Source organism: Petaurus breviceps, unplaced genomic scaffold (genome assembly GCF_028583685.1).
Source record: "Petaurus breviceps papuanus isolate PSGF00001 unplaced genomic scaffold, PetGlider_PUasm1.0 90734, whole genome shotgun sequence".
NCBI lineage: Eukaryota > Metazoa > Chordata > Mammalia > Diprotodontia > Petauridae > Petaurus > Petaurus breviceps.
The window spans coordinates 10,939,030-10,962,389 of NW_027187327.1; the positions used below are offsets into that span (position 1 = coordinate 10,939,030).

The following is a 23,360-nucleotide window of genomic DNA, read 5'->3' on the forward strand; positions in this document are numbered from 1 at the left end:
GGGATAGATGTTATTATCTCCATTTTACAGTTAAGGAAACCAAGACAAAAGAAATTAAATGACTTGTATAGTGTTCCACTGTTGGTAAATGTCTGAGGCTAGATTTCAACTCAGATCTTCCTGTCCATGCCCAGTGGAATTCAGGTCTTTCAGGTGTTGACTGGCTCTCCATTGATGGATGGAGTTTGTCCAGTACTAGTTTGTCATCTGCCTAAGAAAGTGATATAGAATAGAATGTACTTTATATCCTGACTCTACCATGTTGGCAGGTGCTTAATGTGGAATGTTCTTTGATTATCTCAGCCAATTACCCAGTCTGAAAACTGTGGAATCACAGTTGACTCCCCATTGATGGATTGATTGATTGATTGTATAAAAGTTTGTTCTATCACTACTCCACCTTGCTGGCTCTATGGGGAAACTTTCATTTGAATCATGGCTCAGACATTATGTGACATCCAATACATAAGTCACTTCCCCTTTCTAAGACTCATTTTCCTTATCTATAAAATCAGGATAATAAGCACTGATATTTTGTTGTTGTTTGCACATGACATATGAGGAGAAAGAGTTAACAACTCAGGGAACCTTGACTCATTTTCCATGGGTCCCTTTGCTTCTTTCAGCTACTTATTTGTGGAAATTATTTAAACAAGGTTTTTTACTCCAGATGTGTTCATCTCTCTTTCCAAGTTTAGCTTGACCAATTCCTTTTGTTATTCTAGATAGTTTTAGTACAAAACCAATACATCTTTATTGAAACCAGAATATAGTTGCTTCTTTGAATATTGAAACCATCTGCCTTAAACCATAGGAATTTCAGATTCTAGACAGATGGCATGTATTGTGACAATAGACTTTACACTTTTCTCTCTTATCTCTGGATTATATCATTGTAGATAATGTCTCTTCCTAATCTTCTTCTTGTTTTGTTCAGTGGGAAACTTATGATCATTGAACCTCTCTTTGTTAACTTCATGAAAAAAAATCAGTACTGGAATGTCTCTTACTTTGCCACATGTATATATACTTATATTTTGTGATGGTAAAATAGCTACCTTTACCCATCTGGCATTGACTTTGATTATTGGGAAAAACTTATAGAGTATATTATCAAAGGCATGATTTATGAGTACTTAAGTCAATGAGATTCATGAAGGCCCAGTCACTAGATTGACTTTGTTTTCTTTTAGGACAAGGATACTTAGAAGAATGCTTCAGAGACCAGCAAAATTACAGCATCAAAGAGGAAGCCTTGGAAGCCATCTAGTCCAACCTCCTCATTTTACTGATGAGGAAACTTGGGTTAAATGGTATATCCTGGGTCATGCAGTCAGTAATTATCCAAAGTAAACTTTGAATCGTCTTTTTGACTCCAAGTCCAGTGCCTTATTCATTATGCCACAGTCTCTCATAATACATATATGGATTTGGAACCATTTGAATTTGCTGAACACAAATAGCAAGAAAAGACCAATGTCCACTTGAAAGATCTTATGAGTAGAGAGCTCTAGTAATCTATTGTTGGCTCTCTTCTGTTGAACATTTTCATCAATGACTTGAATAAGGAATAAAAGGCATACTTATAAAATTTGTGAATAATAGAAAACTGGAAAGAATAGCTAATATGGGGAATGACAGAATAAACATAAAGTCTAATACAGCTAAATTTAATAAATATTCAAACATGAACTACACAAATACGAGATGAATGACATAGTGCTAAATTATAGCTCACGTGAGAAAGATTGATGAAATTTTGTGGATCATAATATCAATAGAAATAACGGTTGTTGTAGAGCATCCAGAAAAGTTAATGCGATTTTTGTATGCATTTTTAGAAGTAGAGTGTCTAAAATGAGGGAAGTGATTCCCTATTTGCTTGTACTTTCTCCCTCCTCAAAATGTTATGATTAAATTCTGTATTCCCAAGTAGGAGGGCAGCTAGCTGGTACTGTGGACAGAGCTCTAGGTTTGGAATCAGGGAGACATCTTCATGAGTTCAAATCTGGCCTCTGACACTTACTAGTTGTGTGACCTTATGGGAAATTCACTTAATTCTGTTTATCTCAGTTTCTTCATCTGTAAAATTAGTTGGAGAAAGAAATGGCAAACCACTTCAATATTTTTGCCAAGACATGAAGGGACACAAAGAATCATGACATGACTGAAATGACTGAACAACAACAAAAAAACCCAAGTTGAATGTAAGCTGTTTGAGGGAAGGATTAGATCAGAATTTACAGGATGAATCCAGGGTTGAATTCCTTTCATCTGACCATCCGTAATATTGGTTTGTGGGGTGTCTATGTCTCCCCCCCCCCAACTGAGGGTTTCTCACTTGCTTCTTGTTCAATGTGCAGAAATTCTTCATTACAGCTCTGATTTCAATTGTGGAACTGCCAGGGTTTATTGTGAAGCCAGAGATGAGTAAGCTTCAATGAACTAAACAGATTCTTTCCCTTAAAGTGACAGACTGAGGCAGGTTTTGCTAGTTTGAGAACTTCTCTGTGTCTGATCCTGACATGATCCAATCCCCAAATGGCAAACTCAACTACAAAAAAGGAGATATTGCTCAGCTCCCTCTGCTAATGGCACTACCTTTAGCAGTCATTCTAAGCTGAGCTGTCATGTCATGAGGGTTCCTAACCTGGTGTCCATGAACTTTTAAAAAAAGTTTTGATAACTGAAGTTCAATATCATTTTTTACTTGTAATTTTATGCATTTTAATTTGTGCATTTAAAAACCTTGTTCTGAAACAGTGTCTTTACAAGATTGCGAAAGGAGGGCCAAAGGTTAACAACCTCTGACCTATAATGTTGAGAGACTGAGGCCCTTAGGGTTGTTTTTTTCCCTTCTGACTTACAGACTACTTAGCTTCCTGTTTCCTGCTCTATGTTTCCAATTTGCATTTAAGAGGCCAAGGCAGCAGTAGCCATTCTGTTAACTTTCTGCTGACAGAAACTTCTTAACATAGCCTATTTATGAAGGATTGTTTCTCTTGGGAGTAATTTTAATCATAACATATTCAAACATGCAAACCAGAGCATAGCAACAGTTTCCTTAAACATATACAACAGCACAGTTTAGCCACATATTTTATCCAGAAATTACTTAAAAAAACTCAACACATGGAATACAGAGAGGTTACAGTGTGAGAACAGGAATAAGAATTAGCAAGTCTTCCGTTTCTGAGGTGGTTCTTTAGCAAATCACATGTTGTTCCCTCATATTAGCATATGATATTATAATTTGAACATTGAGGCCAGCATTAGGAAATTCCAATGAAGATTAGGTTTTGTAATAAAATATTTTACAAAAAGTATGGGTATGCCAAAATAGCTAACTCAGGAAATGTGATTGAATGTACAGAGAGTGAAGCTGGGTATCAGGAGATTTTAGTACTTATTTCTTCTAATACCTTACTGTGAGCACTTGAGTAACTTCATACCTATTTCAGTGTTTTGATGGATCTGTTATCTCATTGATGTTGGTTCTCCTTTCAGCAATGCAGATTGTCACCCATCCATTCACACATCCTGTATGACAATAATCCTTTAGTGTTCTATATGGTCATGACTCACGGAATATGAGTTGTCAAAAAATTGAAGTTGAAGATTACCTGAAAGGCAATGGAAAGATATATTGTGGGCATGAACGGCCACAAAATATAAAAAAAATTAAAACGACAAAGAAATAATCTTTCAAAAGAAAAACTGTCACTGAGAAGATAAAATGATTGAGAAATAAAGTTGGTTGGTTTGTAGTCAGAGATAGGGATAACTAATGATGCTTCATTGATTGACAATATCAAGAAATGTATGGTAAGACAGAGCACATTGCTAAACCACCTAAGGGTAGAGGATGTTCTAAGGTTAGATAGATACATAGGTAGGTAGATTGGTCAGTCTGTTCAGTAGATAGATGACAGAGAGAGAGTGAGAGAAAGAGAGACAGAGAGACAGAGACAGAGAGAGGGAGGGAGAGAGAAAGGAAGGGAGGGAGAGAGAGAAAGAGAGACTGAGAGACAAGCAGAGAGACAGAGTCTGACTGGACATAAGATGGATTTGTTTAAGGACTCTTGGATGAGGAAACTTTCTATCAATGCCTTCTCTGCAATTTGTAATCTTAGAGAGATGCCTAGAGCTCTGAGAGGCTAAGTACTGGTTGAGGGTTGCAGAGATAGTGTATATTAGAAACTATATACACAAACAGACATATACACATACACACATATCCATATATATGTATATATGCCCATGTACTGACTCCATTCAATCCACCAGTCTGTCATCTGCCTACGGAGATATAGAATGAAATGCACTTTATGTCCTGGCTTTACCAGTTGGTAAGTGCTTAATGTTAATTGTCCTGTCATTACTCTAGCCAATTACTCAGTCTGAAAACTGTGGAATCATATTTGATTCCTTATTGTTTGATTGATTGTATAACAGTTTGTTCTATTGGCACTGGCCAAATGAAAAATCTGTGAAATCTCCAGGTTCTTCATAGTAAAAAGTAGTATTTCTTTATGTGTTCATATGTTGGTTATCTGGGGAAGCCAAAGTGAGAATTCTTTTTTTTTTTCTTTGATAAATGTATTTGCGCAACACTAAAAACCACCAGCTAATTTAATAATTTTAATTTTTAAAAATAACCAAACCAGTTGTTTGTCACTATATAGAAAAACAACAACAACTTTTAAAAAACTTTTTACCCAGTTCTGGTGAGGGTAACAATCTTAACTTTTCTGTTAAAACCTCCCTGGTTTGTTTTTTTAGTTATCCAGAAAATTTAATTTTATGGACTATTAAAGTCTCAGTCCCTGAAATTGACATTTTATAAAACTGAAGCATGCACATAGGGGCCTTAGGGTAAATTATAGAAGAATGGGAAATACGGATTTTGATATATATTCATGGTGAATTTATGCAATTACCTTCTTTCTTCCCCTAGTATTTCAACAATATGATGTTGATGTCCATCTCAAAAGTGGTAAATGACTTACCAAGCTCCAATACAAATACTGTTTTTATAGTTTTTATCTTCCTGAACCTCTCTTCAACTTTGGACACTTAAGTGGTCTCTTTCAAGTCATTATAGATTTCACTCAGTTGACTTTCTTTTATTCCAGAAATTAATGAAATTAGTACAAAGAATATTAATTTTAGCAAGAATTAATGTCTATGAATATTAAGATCTGAAGAATTCTGTATTAGTAGGGAATCATCTTTTTAGATTCTATACAAGATATATGCTGTTATTTTGCAAACACTTTAGATTAATATATATATATTTTCCTGTTTTCTACATTGCTGAATATTAATAATCAGTTTCAACTGACCAAAGTTTATCTCCATAATTATATCCATCATAAAAATTTCACATTAGTCATAGGTACATGGGAATCAACTTGCTTAAAGAGATCATTTAAAACTGTATATGTTTTTTATTTTACCAAGGCCTAGGTTTTGAATAGATCAACAAATAGTCATTGCAGGATTTTTATTTTTACACTAATCAGGCATTTGCATTGCTATGAAGACAAATCTACTCTAGAAAATTCTGAAGACTGACTATTCCTTTCTCACATATTTGTCAAGAATACTTTTAATTCCTTCATTGACTAATTTAACGAAGTTTTAACAAAAATATGAAAATAGGGACATGGATCCATAGGTGCTATTATCTTTTTATTTGCTTTTATTTTTGAAGGACAGGAAGTTGGAAGGTCCTATAAATATTTTGAATGTTATTTACAGTTTTTTAAATTTTTCTAAAATTTTCTTCTTTTTGAGATATGTGATGTTTATCTTTAAATATCTGTTACATTCAACATAGATTTCTTCTGTATTTATTGAGTTAGAAGTAGGCTCTGCTATAAGTTTAATCATCTTAAGGTCCATTGCCACTTCCTCACATAATGTAGCAGCAAGTACCCCAAGGGTGGCTGCCAACACAGGTTCCTAGATCTGCTTTTCTAAAGGAAAGCAACACAAAATGGGATAACAATCTTGCTTTAATCAATCAAACATATCATTTACCTAGTTCAGGGGGAAAAGTCAGCACCCCGAACTTCAGAGTATATAGACAGGTTACAAGCAGACAACAAATACAGAGAAACATATCAGCAGACAGGCCTTCAACTGTCTGACCATCACATCCATACCTAGTTAGTTACCAGAGAGAGAAGCATCAATTTCTGGGTTTTCAAAGCCAGGGGCTCAATGGCTACACAGAGTCTCATCTGGTCAAATCACACAACACTTCTCAAAGTGAGCTCCAAAGCAAAGTCTCACATCAGGTATATGTAGCCTTCTTCTGGCTCAGAGAATGTAACAACCTTCTTGACCCACTGCCCAATCAAAAAGCATTTCTGAAAACCAAGCCTCCCACCACAGGCTCCATGTGATTAAGGGGCAGAGTATATTTTCAAATCAAGGAAGGTTCTCAGAGTCATTTAAGCCTATCAAAGAGCCCAGGGGCAGGGAAGATCTTAAATTCCCATTCCCATAACACATAACAATTGAGATAATATGGAAAGCGTTTTGCAAACATTGAAGTTCTTTATAAAGGCTATTTATTATTGTTATTATTATTATTCCACTCTGATGGTCTAACATAACTGTATCTCACCCCAAACTCCCTTAAGGTAATTTTTCTTCTTAACACTTTTTTTTTGTTATTTTCTAGGTCTATACTATTCAAAATCTTATACTCTCCCCTGCTGTAAAGTTTTGCAAATTAGCTTTTGCTCTGTGTTCATGATGTCATTGGTCACCAAACCTATTTACTTGGTGAGGAGGTAAAATGGTTGTTGGGAAGGTGGTTTCTATACTTTTTGCCATCTGCTTAGTGGTAACTGACTTGAATTGATCAGTGTTCTAAAAATAGCAGTATTTACTGCTCAAATAGTTCATATTCAATTTTATGCAAGTTTTTATTTCCACCAGTGCTTAATTCAGTGGTTGTGAAGAGGGTACCCACTAATAGGGTTATGGTTGTTCTGGAGACCCCAAAATATCAACACGCCAGGTCCTGCAAAATGAATTTGACTCAAGTCTTCTCAACCAAAGAAATGTAAAATTCATTAAAAGTTTGCTTGCATTAGACGCAGAGTAAGTCTGTGCTAGGTCATTCTGTGATGCTCTCACACCACATGGCATGAGATGGGGTCTTATATACAGAAGGTTGTGGGAGGAATCTAGGTTTGGTCTAGAGGAGGAGGTTTGGGAGGGTCTTGAGGAGGTCAATGAGTGATTAAGGGTGGGAAGTCACCTGGAGACCACAAACAATGGTGGGCTAGGCCAGTTCAAGGGTGGATTGCACAAACAATGGTGGGCTAGGTCAATTCAAGGGTGGGAAGTCTAGTAAGAGACCTTTCTCATCAAATGGGATTATTCACACAAGAGTCCAAGGGAGGTTCCCAGAGCCTGTACCTCAAGGACTCAAGGAGAGCTCAAGGGGGCTCCCAGAGCTGATACCTCATCAGTTGCTCCAAAGGAGAACAAATATTTTTGTATTGTATTGAATTATCACCCTAATTCCTCATCAAGAGAAGTGAACATACTAGTTTATTGGTTTCTTCACAGCACCTAGGAGAGCGATGTATACTTAATAAAGAATCAGTAAGTATTTACTAATTATAGTATTTTTATTTTTTTTAACATACAAGGTGTCCCAAAAGTCTTAGTGCATTTTAAAAGTCACGAAAGCTTTGATGCTTGGGGCGGCCAGGTAGCACAGCGAGTAAGAGCACCAGCTCCAGAGTCGGGATGACCTGGGATTGAATTGGGATCAGATACTTAGCACCACACCCAGAAATAACTGGCCATGTAATCTTGATCAAGTTACTTAACCCCAATTGCTTTAAAAAAAAAAAAAAGCTTTGATATTTAGAAAAATGTATGCCTATGGGGTGAAGCCAAGATGGCAGAGAAAGGGCAGTGACTTGTGTGAACTCCCCCCCAAATAGCTCTGAACACCTTTAAATAATGACATAAAATAATTTCTGTAACAGGAAAACCCACAAAAGAATAGGATAAAATAATTTTCCAGTGAAAGACAACTTAGAAAGCCAGCAGGAAAGGTCTGTCACACATGGATGAAAGTGAAGCATAGTCTACCTCAGGCTGTGTCAGCACAGACCCAGTCCCAGCAAAAGAGGAGTAGGTCTTGGGAGTCATTAAATCAGCAGTGGCAGTGACTGCTTCCAGAAATCTCAGCCCACAGACAGTAAGGGGGTTGAACAACTATTCAGAAGGGGATCATAGGGGTATCTTTGTATCCCTGAGGCAGGACCCTGTTACTTTGCCCATACTTGGATCCAGGTTGCAGTCCTGGGTGGCAATCCCAGGGTGAGGAGGCACACTAGCATAGTAGAGCTTATAGCTACAGTGGATCATGGATATTCTTCACAGTTCTAGGGCAGAAAAGAGTGCTTCTTGTGGCTCACAGACCAGAGTCCAGGCCAGCAGAGTAGTAAACACACATCTCTTTAGATCATACCACCATGGGAGAACTGAAAACTTACAGGTCCCTAGAAATATCTCTGAAAACAGCTGCATAAAACCCTTGAAGCTTGGGACAGTTAGCCCTCCATGCTGGAAGCAGAGCCATAGAGCCATATTTTAACAAAGGGTTAAATGTAAAGAAATAGGCTAGAAAAATGAACAAACAGAAAAAAATCCTGACCATATAGTTACTATAGTGACAAGGAAGATCAAAACACATACTCAAAAGAAGATAACAAAGACAAAGCTCCTACATCCAAAGCCTCCAAGAAAAATATGAGTTGGTCTCAGGCCATGGAAGAGCTCAAAAAAGATTTTGAAAATCAAGTAAGAGAGGTAGAGGAAAAAATGGGAAAAGCTATGAGAGTGATTCGAGAAAATCATGAGAAGAAGTCAACAACTTGTTAAAGAGGACATGAAAAAGTACTGAAAAAAATAACACTTTAAAAAACAGACTAAGCCAGATGGTAAAAGATGTTAAAAAAAAAAGCTAGTGAGGCAAGGAATGCCTTAAAAAGCAAAATTGGCCAAATGGAAAAAAGAGGCACCAAAAATTCACTGAAGAAAAAAAAAACTTCCTAAAAATTAGAGTTGAGTACATAGACACTTACAACTTTATGAGAAATCAAGAAACAACAAAATAAAACCAAAGGAATGAAACAAAAGAAGACAATGATATCTCATTGGAAAAACAACTGGAATGGGAAATAGTTTGAAAAGAGATCATTTAAAAATCACTGGACTACTTGAAGGCCATGGTAAAAAAAAAAGAGAGGCTAGACATCATCTTTCCAAAAAATTATCAAGGAAAACTGCCTTGATATTTTAGAACCAGAGGGTAAAAAAAGAAATTGAGTTCAGAGCCAAGATAGTGGAACAAAAGGAGGGACTTTGTCGAGATCTTCCTCAAATACCTCCAAATACCTGTAAAAATCACTCTAAAATTCTAGAGCAGCAGAATCCATAAAATGACAGAGTGAAACAAATTTCCAGGCCAAGACAATCTGGAAAGTTGATAGGGATGATCTATTGCGTCAGTCTGAGAGAAAAGTGCAGTCCAGCATGGGCCTTCCTGGCACAAATGGGGCCAAAGCAGGAATCAGGGCACTTAATCAATAGCAGCTGTGGTGATTTCCAGACTTTTCATCCCACAAAATGCCAAAGACAACTTAGGAGGTCAGTAGGATTGTGGGATGTAGGTGAGAGAAGAGCATGGTCAAGTCCCAGCTCCAGGGTGGAGAAAGGTGCTTAGTCAGGCCCTAGTCCCAGGGTGGTAGAGGTGGCGGTGACTGCTTCCAGAGTTCTCAGCACACAGATGATGTGGAGATCAAGAGGCTGATCAAAAGGGGATTGCTGGGTTCTCTTTTAAGGTGCTCAGGTGGGATTATCTTACTTTGCCTGTATTTTTATCTGGATGGCAGTCCTGGATCAAGGAGAAACACTGGATTGGTGGAACTGGTGGTAGCAGTGGAGAGGGAACCCTCCTCACAGTTCTAATATAGAAAAGACTGCTTGTGGTCACTCATAGATCAGAGCACAGGCCAGGAGAAGAGTAAACACCTCTCCTTTGATAATAACACATTACAAGAACTGGAAACTCACAGGTCCCTAGCTTCCCCAAACCCTTGGATCCTGGGGCAGTCCACTCACTCCCACTCCCACAATGGAAGTAGAATCCTACCTTAATAAAGAGTTTAAAAGGTTAAGTAATTTACTGAGAAAATGAGCAAACAGTGGAAAAAGAAATCCCCCTCACATTATAGAATCTTGCTTTTCTGACAAAAATGAAAACATACAACCAGAAGACAACAAAGTCAAAGTTCCTACATCAAAATCCTCCAAGAAAAATATGAATTGGTTACAGGCCATGGAAGAATTCAGAAAGGATTTTGAAAATTAAGTAAGAGAAGTATAGGAGAAATTGTGAAGAGAAATGAGAGTGATACAAGAAAAATATGAAAAAAATGCATCAACAGCTTGCTAAAAGGAGATCCAAAAAATTCTGAAGAAAAAATAGACTTACACAAATGGCAAAAGAGGTTAAAAAAATCAATGATGAGAAGGATGTCTTAAAAAGTAAAATTGGTCAAATGGAAAAAGAGTTCTAAAAGCTTTCTGAAGAAAATCATTCCTTAAAAATTAGAATGGAGCAAATGGAAGTTAATGATTTTATAAAAAAGTCAAGGAATTATAAAAGAAAACCAAAAGAATGAAAAAAAGATAGAAGACAGTGTGAAATATCTCATTGGAAAAACAATTGACCTGGAAAATAGATACAGGAGATAGAATTTAAAAATCAGTGGTCTACCTGAAAGCTGCTTTCAAAAAAGGAACCTAGACACATCATATTTCAAGAAATTATCAAGGAAAATTGCCATGATGTTCTAGAACCAGAGGGTAAAATAGAAATAGAAAGAGTCTACTTATCACCTCCTGAAAGAGATTCCCAAAAGAAAACCCGTAGGAATATTGTAGGAAAATTCCAGAGTTCCCTGGTGGAGGAGAAAATATTACAAGCAGCCAGGAAGGAACAATTTTACTATTGTGGAAACACAATCAGGATAACACAAGATCTAGCAGCATCTACATTAAGGGATTGAAGGGCTTGGAATATGATATTCCAGAGGTCAACAGAGCTAAGATTTAAACCAAGCATCACCTACCCAGGAAAACTGGATATTCAATGAAATAGACAACTTTCAAGTATTCTTGTTGAAAAGACCAGAACTAAGTAGAAGATTTTACTTTCAAACACAAGAAACAAGAGAAACATGAAAAGGGAAACAGGAAAGAGAAATCATAAGGGATTTATTGAAGCTGAATTGCTTACATTCCTACATGGAAAAATGATGTTTGTAACTCATGAGACAATTTCTCAGTATTAAGGTAGTTGGAGGGAATCTATAAATACACACATATGTAGAATGGCATAAATTATCTCTCATAAAAGTGGCAAAAAACTTTTATAGTGGAGGGGAAGAGAGGTGAGAGGGAATGAGTAAACCTTACTCTCATCAGATTTGACTTAAGAAGGGAATAACATAAACACTCAATTCGGTATGGAAAACTTTTTTTTACCTTATAGGCAAGTGGGGGGAAGGGGATAAGATAGAAGGGAGGGAAAATGGGAGGAGTAGGTAATCAGAAGCAAACACTTTTTAGGAGGGACAGGGTTAAAGGAGAGAATAGAATTAATAGGGGTGTGGGTTAGGATGGAGGGGAAATATAGTTAGTCTTTCATAGCATTGGTAGTATGGAAGTGTTTTGCATGACTGCACATGTATGCACTATATCAAATTGCTTACTTTCTCAATAATGGTGGTTGGGAAGGAAGGGAGGGAGAGAATGTGGAACTCAAAGTTTTAAAAATAAATGTTAAAAATTATTTTTACATTCACCTGGGAAATGAGATATATAGCCAATGGTGTATAGAAATCTATCTTGCCCTACAGGAAAACAGAAAGGAAGGGGATAAGAGAAGGGGGGGTCAGTATTAGAAGGAAGAGCAGACTGGGGAAAGGGGTAATCAGAATATACATCTTGGGGTGGGTGGAGGGGAGATACAGGGAGAAAATTTGGAACTCAAAATCTTGTGGAAGTGAATATTGAAAAATAAAAATAAATCAACAAAAAATCAAAAATAAATAAATTAACAGAAAAAAAGAAATTGAAAAAAATCCATCTATCACCTCCTGAAAGAGAACCCAGAATTAAAACTCGAAGTAATATTATAGCCAAATTCCAGAGCTCCCTCTTCAAGGAGAAAATATTGCCAGCAACAAGAAAGAAGTGATTTAAGTATCATGGACTTAGCAGCTTCTATGTTAAAAGTTTGGAACATTTGGATTATAATATTCCAGAGAGCAAAAGAGCTAGGATTACAACCAAGTATCACCAACTCAGCAAACCTGATTATAATCGTTCAGTGGAAAAGTTGTATATTTAATGAAATAGGGAATTTTCAAGCATTTTTATGAAAAGACCAAAGCTGAATAGAAAATTTGACTTTCAAATGCAAGACTCAAGAGAATCATAAAAAGGTAAAGAGGAAAGAAATCATAAGGGACTTAATAAGGTTGGGCTGTTTACATTCCTACATGAGAAGATGATACTTGTAATTCACAAGAACTTTCTCATTGTTGGGGGAGTTAGAAGGAGTATATATATAGACAGAGGCCACAGGAGTGTTGAATATAAAAAGATAATATTTTAAAAAATAAAATTAAGGTGTGAGAGAGGAATGTATTAGAAGAAATGTAAAGGGAGAGGTAGAATGGAGCAAATTATTTCACATTAAAAAGGAAAGAAAAAAGTTTTTCCAGAGAAGAGGAAGAGGGGAGAGTTGAAAGAGAGTGAGTGAACCCTAATCTCAACAGAATTGGCTCAAAGAGGGAATAATATATGAACTCAATTGGGTATAGAAATCTTTCTTACACTATTTGAAAGTAGGAGGGGAAAAGGATAAGAGAAAGGGGGGATGATAGAAGGGATGAAAAATTGAGGGAAGGAGTAATCAGAAGCAAAACACTTTCGAGGAGTTACAGAATAGCAGGGTGGGGGAATAGGAGGGAAAAATACAATTAGAAATAGTATCTGTGAAGACTATTTTGAAGCAAGTTTTTCTGATAAAGGCCTCATTTCTCAAATGTAATGAACTGACTCAAATTTATAAAAATAAGAACTATTTCCCAATTTCTAAATTATCAAAAGATATGAACAGTTTTCAAATGAAGTAATCAAAGCTGTTTAAAGACTATGAAAAAATGCTCTTATTACTGATTGAAGACATGCAAATTAAAATAATTCTGAGGTAGTACCTCATGCCTATTAGATTGATTGATATGACAGAAAAGGAAAATGACAAATGTCAGATGGGAAATGGAAAAAAAATGAGGCATTAATGCATTGTTGTTGGAGTTGTGAACTGATTCAACCATTCTGTAGAACAATTTGGAACTATGGTCAAAGGGCTATAAAACCATGCATTCCCTTTGACCTAGAAATACCACTAGTAAGTCTGTATACCAAAAGAGATAAAAAGGAAAAGAAACTATGGACATACAAAAATATTCAAAACACCTCTTTTCTGGGGACAAAGAATTAAAAATTGAGGGAATGCCCATCAATTGGGGAATGACTGAACAAATTATGGTATGTGATTATGATGGAACACTATTGTACTGTAAGAAATGATGAGCAAGATACTCTCAGAAAAAATCTGGAAAGAGTTGCATGGACTGATGCAAAGCAAAATATGCTTTGTTCAAAGTAACAGTAATATTCTAAGACAACCAGCTGTGAATGTCTTAGCTATTCTTAGCAATACAAAAATCCAAGACAACTCTGAAGGACTTATGATGAAAAAATGGGATCTATCCCCAGAGAAGGAAATGATGGTGTCCAAACACAGATTGAAGCATAACTTTTTACTTTCTTCATTTTCTTAAGATTTTTTTAAACCTATGTTGTTTTTTTTACAGTATGTCTAATATGGAAACATTTTTCATGACTACACAAGGTATAACCTATATCTAATTGCTTGCCTTCTCATTGAGGGGAGGGGGTAGGAAGGGAGGAAGGAGAGAATTTGGAACTCCTAGTTGTAAAAATGAGGTTTTTTTTTTTTGCATGTAACTGGGGGAAAATAAAATACTAATGGATTTTTTCCCTTCACAAAAGAGATAAAATAGTGCCTCTGAGTGAGCATAGAGCTATGAAAACAAATAAGAGTAGGGATAGAACAGGGGTCGTCTTGGGACAATTAGAGAAGACTTGAAGGAAAATCCTGACTGGATTTCTTCCCTGTGAAGAGCAAACTCCTTCATACCAGGGTCCACTTTAACAACAAACAGCAAGCTACTTAAACAACTAAAGGCAAGTCCTGGGGTTAGCTGGGTTTTGAGGTGGCTTCCTCCATGCCACAGGAGCTTTTACCCCAGGGACAGGGAGAGAAGTTTGACCTTTGACCTGAGGGAGATCTAGGGAACCTCTGCTGACAAGGAACACCAGACTCAACTATGCTGTGGAGAGTGGTGGGGTAAGAAAGAAAGAGCACCTGTCTGGTAAATGTAGAAGCAGTGGGGTGGGGAGCTGTGGGAACTTATAGGAGTCTGGAGGTCTTAGTTTAAGTTCAAGGTCAGAGGGGAAAACTGAAGAGGATCAGAGGCCAGAGGCACCATTCCTCCCTACCCCAAGATTAGAGGTGATTATAAAAACTAAATTATTACAAAAACAAATAAATACACTGGCAAAGGAGGAAGAATCCAGCCATAGAGAGCTACTACAGGAATAGAGAAGCAGGGGTTTGTCTTCAGAGGAAGATATTGAAGCAAAGAAACCCTCTTCTGTCCCAAAAAGTAATGTCAAATGGTCACTTGCCCAGAAAGAATTCATTGGAGAACCTAAAAAAAAAAAAAACTTAAAAAATCAAAAGAGACTGAGGAAAAATTAAAAAGAAAAATAAGAATAAGAAAAACAAGAAGATTATGATAAGAAAGGCAATTAGAAAAGGAGATTTAGAATCTTTTTTTAAAAACAATCAGGGTTAAGTAACTTGCTCAAGGTTACACGGCCAGTTATTTCCGGGTGTGGTGCTGAGTATCTGAGCCCAGATTTGATCCCCAGGTCATCCCAACACTGGAGCCGGTGCTCTTACTCACTGAGCCACCTGGCTGCCCCTAAGCAATTGGGGTTAAGTAACTTGCTCAAGGTTACATGGCCAGGTGTTTCTGGGTGGGTGCTAAGTGTCTGAGCCTGGGATTTGATCCCCAGGTCATCCCGACACTGGAGCTGGTGCTCTTACTCGTTGTGCTACCTGGCTGCCCTGAGATTTAGAATCTTAAGAAAGAAAATGTCTCCTTGAAAATCAGAATTGGGCAAGAGGAAGCCAGAGAAGTTAAAGAGATAAAGAAATTAAAAAAATATATATATAAAGAATGAAAAAATGAAAGAGAATGTCAAACATCTTATACGAAAAACAACAGATCTAGAGAACAGATCAAGAAGAGAAAACATGAATAATTATTTCTGATAAAAAAGTTTCTGATCAAAAAAATCAGAAAGTTCTGATCAAAAAAAGAATCTTGATATAATAATACAAGGAATAACTAAAGAAAGTCGTCCTGAAGCATTAGAACAAGAAGGGAAAGTAGAAATAGAAAAAAAAATCCACAGATCCCCACCTGAAAGAGATCCAACAAGGAAAACTTACAGGAATATTATAGTTAAATTCTAAAACTCCCAGATTAAGGTCAAAATATTATGAACAACAAGACAAAAAACTTACATATGATGGTACCATAATTAGAATCGCATAAGACCTAGTGTTGGTGACACTAAAAGACTGCAGGTCTTGGAACACTATATACTGAAGAGTAAAAGAATTGGGCCTCCAGCTGAAAATATCATACCAAGCAAAGTTAAACATAATTCTGAATGGAAAAAAGGACATTTGATCAACTATCAGACTTTCAGGACTCTGTTTATAAAAAAAAAAACAAAAACCAAAAAACACGACAGCCCCGAACTCAATAGGAAATTTGACATACAAGAGTCAAGAGAAATATAAGGCAAGGGACCATGCTAAAAAGAAAATATGAAGGATAGGTCTGTGGATTTGGAGTAAGAAGATATTGGTTGAAGTACCTTCTTTGTGAACTTTAGACTATAGCTTCCACCTCTGGATTTCAGATTCAAACATGATTTCACCTGAAAAGCATGCTATTTAAACGTATGACAGATGAAACATTTGAAATGAGAGAATGTGCCCTGTGGGAATCTGGAAAAGAGAGGTTCAGGATTTGAAAAGTCACAATGCAAAGAAAAGGATCAATGACTAACCATCATCAGAAAAAAAGGACAAGGTGTCCAGAAATATCATAATAAGGATCAGAAACTTAAGTAGGAACAAAGTTTAGGTATATACATGGAGTTGGGTATCCAAAAGGAATCTTGACAAGGATCAGGGAGTCCTATTCAGAAATCATTAAAGTTTTGATCAGGCGTAATTATTAATTAGGAATTAGTAAAGTGTTAATCATCTACAAAGCTGAGTGTCAAATGAAACTAAAAGCTTGAGGAAGTCATTTCATCTCTGACAATTTCCTCACCAACAAAATGTGAACATTTATTAAATGCCAAATATATGTTTGGAATTGTGCTAGTTGCTGGGGACCCAAACCAAAAATGTAAAGTCCCATACTCTCAAGAAGCTTACCTTCTATGGGGATACCCCTCAGGTTCTTTGAAAAAAGGAACTAAAAATTTCTGTAGGAGTTTGTTCACCACCATAAATAAACCCAGAGGATTAAAGATACATTTTTATGAAAAAAAAAACACGCAAAAAAACAGAAGGAAAAAATCACTCCCCCAAATCCAAAGGCATTGAAAAGAAAAAAAAATTGAATAAAAAAACTCCTATGCTTAACTACCATCAAGAATAAGACTTTGTGCTTAATATGAAGGAGAGGCATTTCCTGTGCTCCTTCCTTCAGGAAGGATAATGTTTTATTCTTGGGTGTTTGAACTCATACAGGTAATGCTAGAAGTATGAAAGGTTTTGTTGAAAAATCAGTGTAGAACATTTAGCTGTATTTTATAGTTCTCTTCCAAGTCAATATGAATCTTTGAAAAATAACTCTTAGAGTCTTTATTGATGCATGGAATTCATGGAATTTTTTAGTTTCCTGGTCACAGACTTTTTCCTTAAACATGACCAAAGGAAAAATTTATTTTGTTTTAGCATTTGAAATATTTCCAACTATTTATTTTTTTTCAGACACGGTTTTCTTTTTTACCATTACAACATTTGTGAACAACATCCTCTCATGCAAGACAAATTTGACACACTATTAATTAACTTATCCTCTTGGCAGCAGTACATTTGGATGTGGCCACATTTTCAGTGACGTAAACCAATAGGAAAATATTTCCATTAACTTTTCTTTAAATTTTGTTCCACCATAAGGATTCTCAGCTGAGCCAGGGATGTTGCCTCAGTCTAGAAAAGGATTATAAACTGTCAGTGCTAAAAGAAATATTAGAGATTACCTTCTTTCCTTTCCATCTTAACTTGGGGGGGGTGGGAATGTTACTCTCTTTTATACATTTCCTCACATAAAAGAATTATATTTTAATATTTTGATAACATAGATGAAAGGAGAACCATCTATTTTTTTATTTACAAGATCACAAACATCCATTCTAAAGACAAATAAGCCTCCAGTGACATCTGTGTGCATTTCCTGTTGAAGTCATCAGAGTGCTAACTACTTACACAAGTGCCAGTTGGATGAGAAGTTGATTCTTTAAGTTGTCTGAATCAAGGACTTTCCATTTATTAGTCAAGGAAGGCTTGGAAATGTGTAAGACATATGTGTGAGACACAAAGAAGAATGTTTTAGTTATATCAGATAAGTTTTACTTATATTGTTTTTATGAACAATGAACAGAATTTCCAAAAATGGGCCTAGTTAGGAATCATACTGTCTAAATATTCTCTTCCAACCCTTGCTAGACAACTTACATCCACACTTATTTTGCATTCCCAGTGTTGAATTTTTGACAACATAGACATGATTTGCCCAGTTAATTCCTTTTTATAGACTGGAAATAAGAGTTCTCAGTCCTAAAGTAAGCTCTCTAGAGAGGAAATAGTTGTTGGACAGAATCATAGACTCTCAGAGGGTACCAGCATCTTTCCCATCTCCAAGGTTCACAATCCTGGAGTCATCCTTGACCTTTCCCTCTCCTCTCTCACATCCAATTAGTTGCTAAGTATTGCTGATGTTGGTTCCTCAATATATGTTGCATCCTTTCACTAATTTCCACTCACACTGCCATCATTCGAGTTCAAGATTTCACTAGCTTTTCATTGGAGTATTGCACCAACTTTCTACCTGATCTGTCTCAAGTCTCTCCCTTGACTTCTCTCCCTTGTTTAGTTTTAAGTATGCCTATCTCTTTGAAAAATTATCTTGATAATGGTGTTCATCCAATTTTTCATCCATTTTGTTATAAGATATAGCTATGGTATAGATGACACAATGAATAGAGTATTGAACTTGGAGTTAGGAAATCTTAAGTTCAAATCCTATCTCAGGCCCTTACAAACTGTGTGACTTCCTTTTAATTTTTTTCTGCCTTGGTTTCTTTGTCTGTAAAATCATAATTGCACCTACCTGACAGGTTTATATATGTAGAGAATATGAACTAATATGTGTAAAAAAGGCTTTGGAAACCTTAAAACATCATATCATAATGATAATCTATTAAATAAATTTATTATATTTATTTATTAATAATTTAGTAATTTATTAATATTGTCACTGTTATTATTAATTTGTTCAGTTGGAATCACAAGGACATTTTCAATGACATCTTCTTCAGCCTTTTTCTTCTTCATATTTTGGTAGGTGCTTAATAAGTAATTGTTGATTGATCAATAGTAGCTCCTAGATTTCATCTTTCATTTTATCTAGGCTAAACTTACAGAAGATTATTTTTGAAGGACCCCCCTTCATTGATTGTCAATACTTTGTTGTATGACTTGAGGGTTGAGGATACCATTGGCAAAAACCAATATGAAACCCTTGCCTATAACTGGCAAGTTGCTATTATTATTGTGAGATAGCATTGGTGCATAAAGGAAGTATTGAGGTCTTCAATATGTTTCATTCACAGTTGTGGTTTGCCTATTTTAGTGGTTAGTGCCATTTGCAATTATTCATTTCTAGATAGTAGAGCATAGGTATTTCTGAATTGTTCCATAAGATTTCCCTTTTTGTGGTAGTTGTACAAAAAGAAATTCCATTAATTCCATTTCTTTTTTCATCCTTTTTCATTTAATCATTCAGTAATTCATATCAAGTTGCAAAGTAATCACTTGGTTTTGATAAGGACCAGACTGCAAACTAATATGATACACTTAGATTCATAAAGGTAGTTTCATTGCTCTGACCAGGGTGCTAACCCAATCAGTGATATTTTTGGTGTCCAGAGCTTCATTGTTCCAGTGAAGCATTCATAAAGGCATAGAGTCTCTACTGTATGTGGAAGAAAGAATTGGGCTTTGAGACATTATTATCTCCTTTTATTACCTTGCTCTCATATTTTGGATGGATTTAGATAATGATAGTTTGGGGACAAGTTAATATCCTGACCTTATTCTTGAAGTTTTAACCATCTCCTCAGCTCTACCAACATCCTTGCCATCTGTGCCAGAGACCATTCCCTTAATGAACTTCCACCTTAGGACTATATTGCATTGATTTGGTGACTGCCTGTTCTGAATCTCTATTTCAGGAAAGCCTTAGCCACATTTCATCAGTCATTTCTTCTATAGTCTCTCCAAACCCCTTGCTTCCAAGAAGTTTGGAGTCTGGAGATGGAAGCATTCTATTTATTCTCCTTTTATTTTTCTTTTTTTTTCCCTTTCTTTCTTGTGGTTCCTCTAATTAGTTCTAGTTCTTCTTTGCATCATGACTAATGTGAAAATATGTTTAACATGAATGTATAAGTAGAACCTATATCGGATTGCACACCATCTTAAATTGGGGGAGGAGAGGGAGGGAGAGAAAATTTGAAACTCAAAATCTTATGAAAGTGAATGTTGAAAACTAAAAATAAATAAATTAATTCAAATTTTAAAAACTCATTCATATTTAATGTTCTATGAATTATAGAATATTAAAATTATCAGGACTCAAGTTTATCTATTGGCACTCTATATTATGAAAACTTTCACATAGTTTGAAGATGAATATTGGTATGATGGTGAGTATTTTGGTATCAAAATATTGTTACATTATTGTTGTTATTACCATTATATCATCTTTATTTTAGTATTCCAAAGATGATACGGAACAAATTAGTTCTAGTTAAGAGTTTCAGTTGTATTTTGTTAATACAATGCTGCTACAAAAATTTGTACTTGATGAATAATAGAAACTATGAATTTTAAGTACTTTACCATCAGGAACAAAACTATGCAATTTTTGAATACCACTACCCTAAATAATTTTACAAGTGGGCTATAGTAAAAAAAATAGAATACCTAATATGGAAATTATGATATGAAACTGGCTGAATTCATCAAATAAATCCATCAATGCTTGTAATTTGAGCATATACAATAGATGAATGATAAACTAGGACAAAACTGAATGGGGGAGAGACTAGAACTGTGTTGTTGGAGAGAGAAAGAGTTGTTGATGATTATAGATTTATCAAGGAATAATTAGCCAGTTTGAGATTAGAGCATGTTTTTTTTTTTTAACTTGACCCTTTTGGTTCAGATAAATTGGCATATAGAGGAAAGTTTCCTTTCCACATGGGCTTTTATCTTATGGGATATTTTATTAATGACACAAGGCAAGAGACTGAATTATAATTAAGAATGCTATATTGGAATATTAGGAACTTTCTTAACTCAGACAAAATAAAATGTATTTAATAATAAATTAAAATATGCTTTTAACTAATAGATTTACTGATATGAATGAGGATCTGGCTACATGTAATCTGAATTTTAAAACATTTCTATATACCCATCATAATTTCTAGAATTAAAAAAAATTATTATAATACAGTTAATATTTATTTTGGGAGAGATACAATAAGTTACAAAGGGAAATTGAAGGCAAGGTTTACTATTATACCATTGTTAATTTAACCTCCAGATTTATATCAGTAAAATTTCTGAACCAAGATAGAGTGAGCAGTATATAGCATCAGGATTACCCTGGAAGCAAGCAAAGTGAATATAAGTCCTTTTTATCTTGAACATTTAGTGACTCAGAGGCTCTTTCAGGGTGTATGGTCAGAAAATATTAGAAAAATATTTGAGGAAGTCCAAGATGGTCCTCCACATCATGAACATATTTACCAGAGACTCAACCATAGGACAGAGCAGTGAAACAGAGAGCTCCATTCTCTGGGAGGACTAAACAGAGCCCCAAAATAACTGTGATATGAAGTAAGGTAGCAAGATGAAGTCTTAAGCATAGAGGAACAAAATGGGGACAAAGTACTAACTAGTTCCTAGAATTAGGAGCTAGGGTTCAAGGGAATGTGAGTGAAAGGTCAGATTAGGACCACACTAAAAATCACATACAGTTAAGCCACATAAGCTATGATAAATCATAGAAGAGGATGATTCCTTACAACCCTCTATATTTTTCCAAGGGTTTAAAGGGTCTAACTACAGCTATAGTGATATTTATATCACTATACAGAGCCAGGATAAGCATTTATCTTATATATATAAGAATCACAGACATGGACAAAATAGTGGCAGAGACAATACATGGTATGGAAGTTCAGGAAAAAAAATGGTGATTACCAAGGCCTATAGTGGATTGTGAAGTCTTTTTGGAGAAGGTAGGAACTGAGCTAATCCTTGAAGGAAAAGTAGAATTTAGGTCAGAAGAATTTAAGAAGATATTCAAGATTGAAGGGACAGTGTGACAAAAAGAAGGTATGCACATGGTAAATTTAGTAGTAAAAGAAGTTCAGTTTGGTTAGAGCAAGTGATGTGTGTAAGGATGGTGAGCCCTACATGGCCAGAGCAAAGGCTTCCCAGTGAGAAATACAGCTGTATAGATTTTGTAGGGTCAGTCAGATGATGAGGAGCCTTGAAACTCAAGGAAAGAAATTTAGACTCAATGAGGTAAGTGTAATTGGTCACCAAACCCTTCTAGGTTTTGGAGTGGATTATATGTATTGAATGAAGAATTGAAGGTGTTTTCTGATGTCTAAAAATATGAGGGCTAGCTTAATCCTTTCCCACATTTGCCACACATGCAGGGTTTTTCTCCTGAATGGATGCTTATGAATACTCAGGATTGTCCACTAAATGAAGTGTTTGGCATGCTAACTACACTGACAAAGTTTCCACCTTGTGTGAATTCTATGATGACTAGGAAGATGAGCTTTCTGTCAAATACTTTGATGACATTTCTAGGATTTCTCACTTAGGTGGATTTTTACAATGCATACAAAAACTTGCTTAACCTTTAAATTACTTATCACATTTATCATTTTATAAGGCTTTGGTTTAGAATTAAAGATGCAGGAGAGACAAGAGTCAAAGGTGGCTGCAGAATTTTGTGTCAGGATAATTAGGATAATGTTACTGCCATTAGGTAAGGGAGAGAAGTAGGGACAAGGTGTTAGTTTGGAATGGAAAACAAGAGGCAGTATAGTATAGCACACATATCACTGACTGAGGAAACAGGAAATATTGATTTATTCCCTGCTCTTCCATTAACATACTCTGGACAGCTTCCTTCATTCCTGTAGGACTCAGTTTTATCTGTAAAGTCAAGGAGGTGAACTTGATGGTGCTTTGTAGCTCAAACTTTGCATAATTCTGGTTTTAGACATGTTGGTTTGAAGTGGGAATGGATACTTTTTCTTAAATATTTTCTTTTCTCTGTTATAGGATAAGTCATAATTTACAAATGCTGAGTCCATATCTGAATGTGGACACAACTGACCACATAATGCTATACACATATGAGTAATGTTGAATATTTTGAAAACCAAAATATGATGATTACCTTTGACTTAAGATATGCCAAAGCCATTGACCTTTTATCTTTGTATTACTGCTAAACTTATAAAAGGCTATGATGGGTCAAATGAGTTTAAAGACTTGACAAGTACCTTTGACCATTTAATGGTAATGGGATTTGAAAATCTTCCATGCCCCTTGTATTGGCAAGCAAACAGGTACTTAGCATCTTGTTTCATTTCATGATTGTATGAAATATTAAGATCCAGAACTTGTGAATCCCACAGTGGGATGAACTTGCTGATGTAACAGGAAGGGGCAGAACAGGGAGAAT

General features: G+C 35.7%; 1 long non-coding RNA gene across 4 annotated transcripts in view; it reads left to right on the plus strand.

Annotated features, from left to right (window-relative positions):
• The window catches only part of LOC138145370 (uncharacterized), a 216,375-nt gene that overhangs the window by 50,671 nt on the left and 142,344 nt on the right, over positions 1-23,360 (plus strand). The window contains exon 2 of one of the 4 annotated variants that reach the window (XR_011164205.1): positions 1,194-1,379. The exons of the other annotated variants lie outside the window; for them this stretch is intronic. This is a non-coding gene — a long non-coding RNA (uncharacterized lncRNA). Of the gene's footprint in view, positions 1-1,193; positions 1,380-23,360 lie in introns of those variants that run through there. 4 annotated transcript variants of the gene reach the window in all.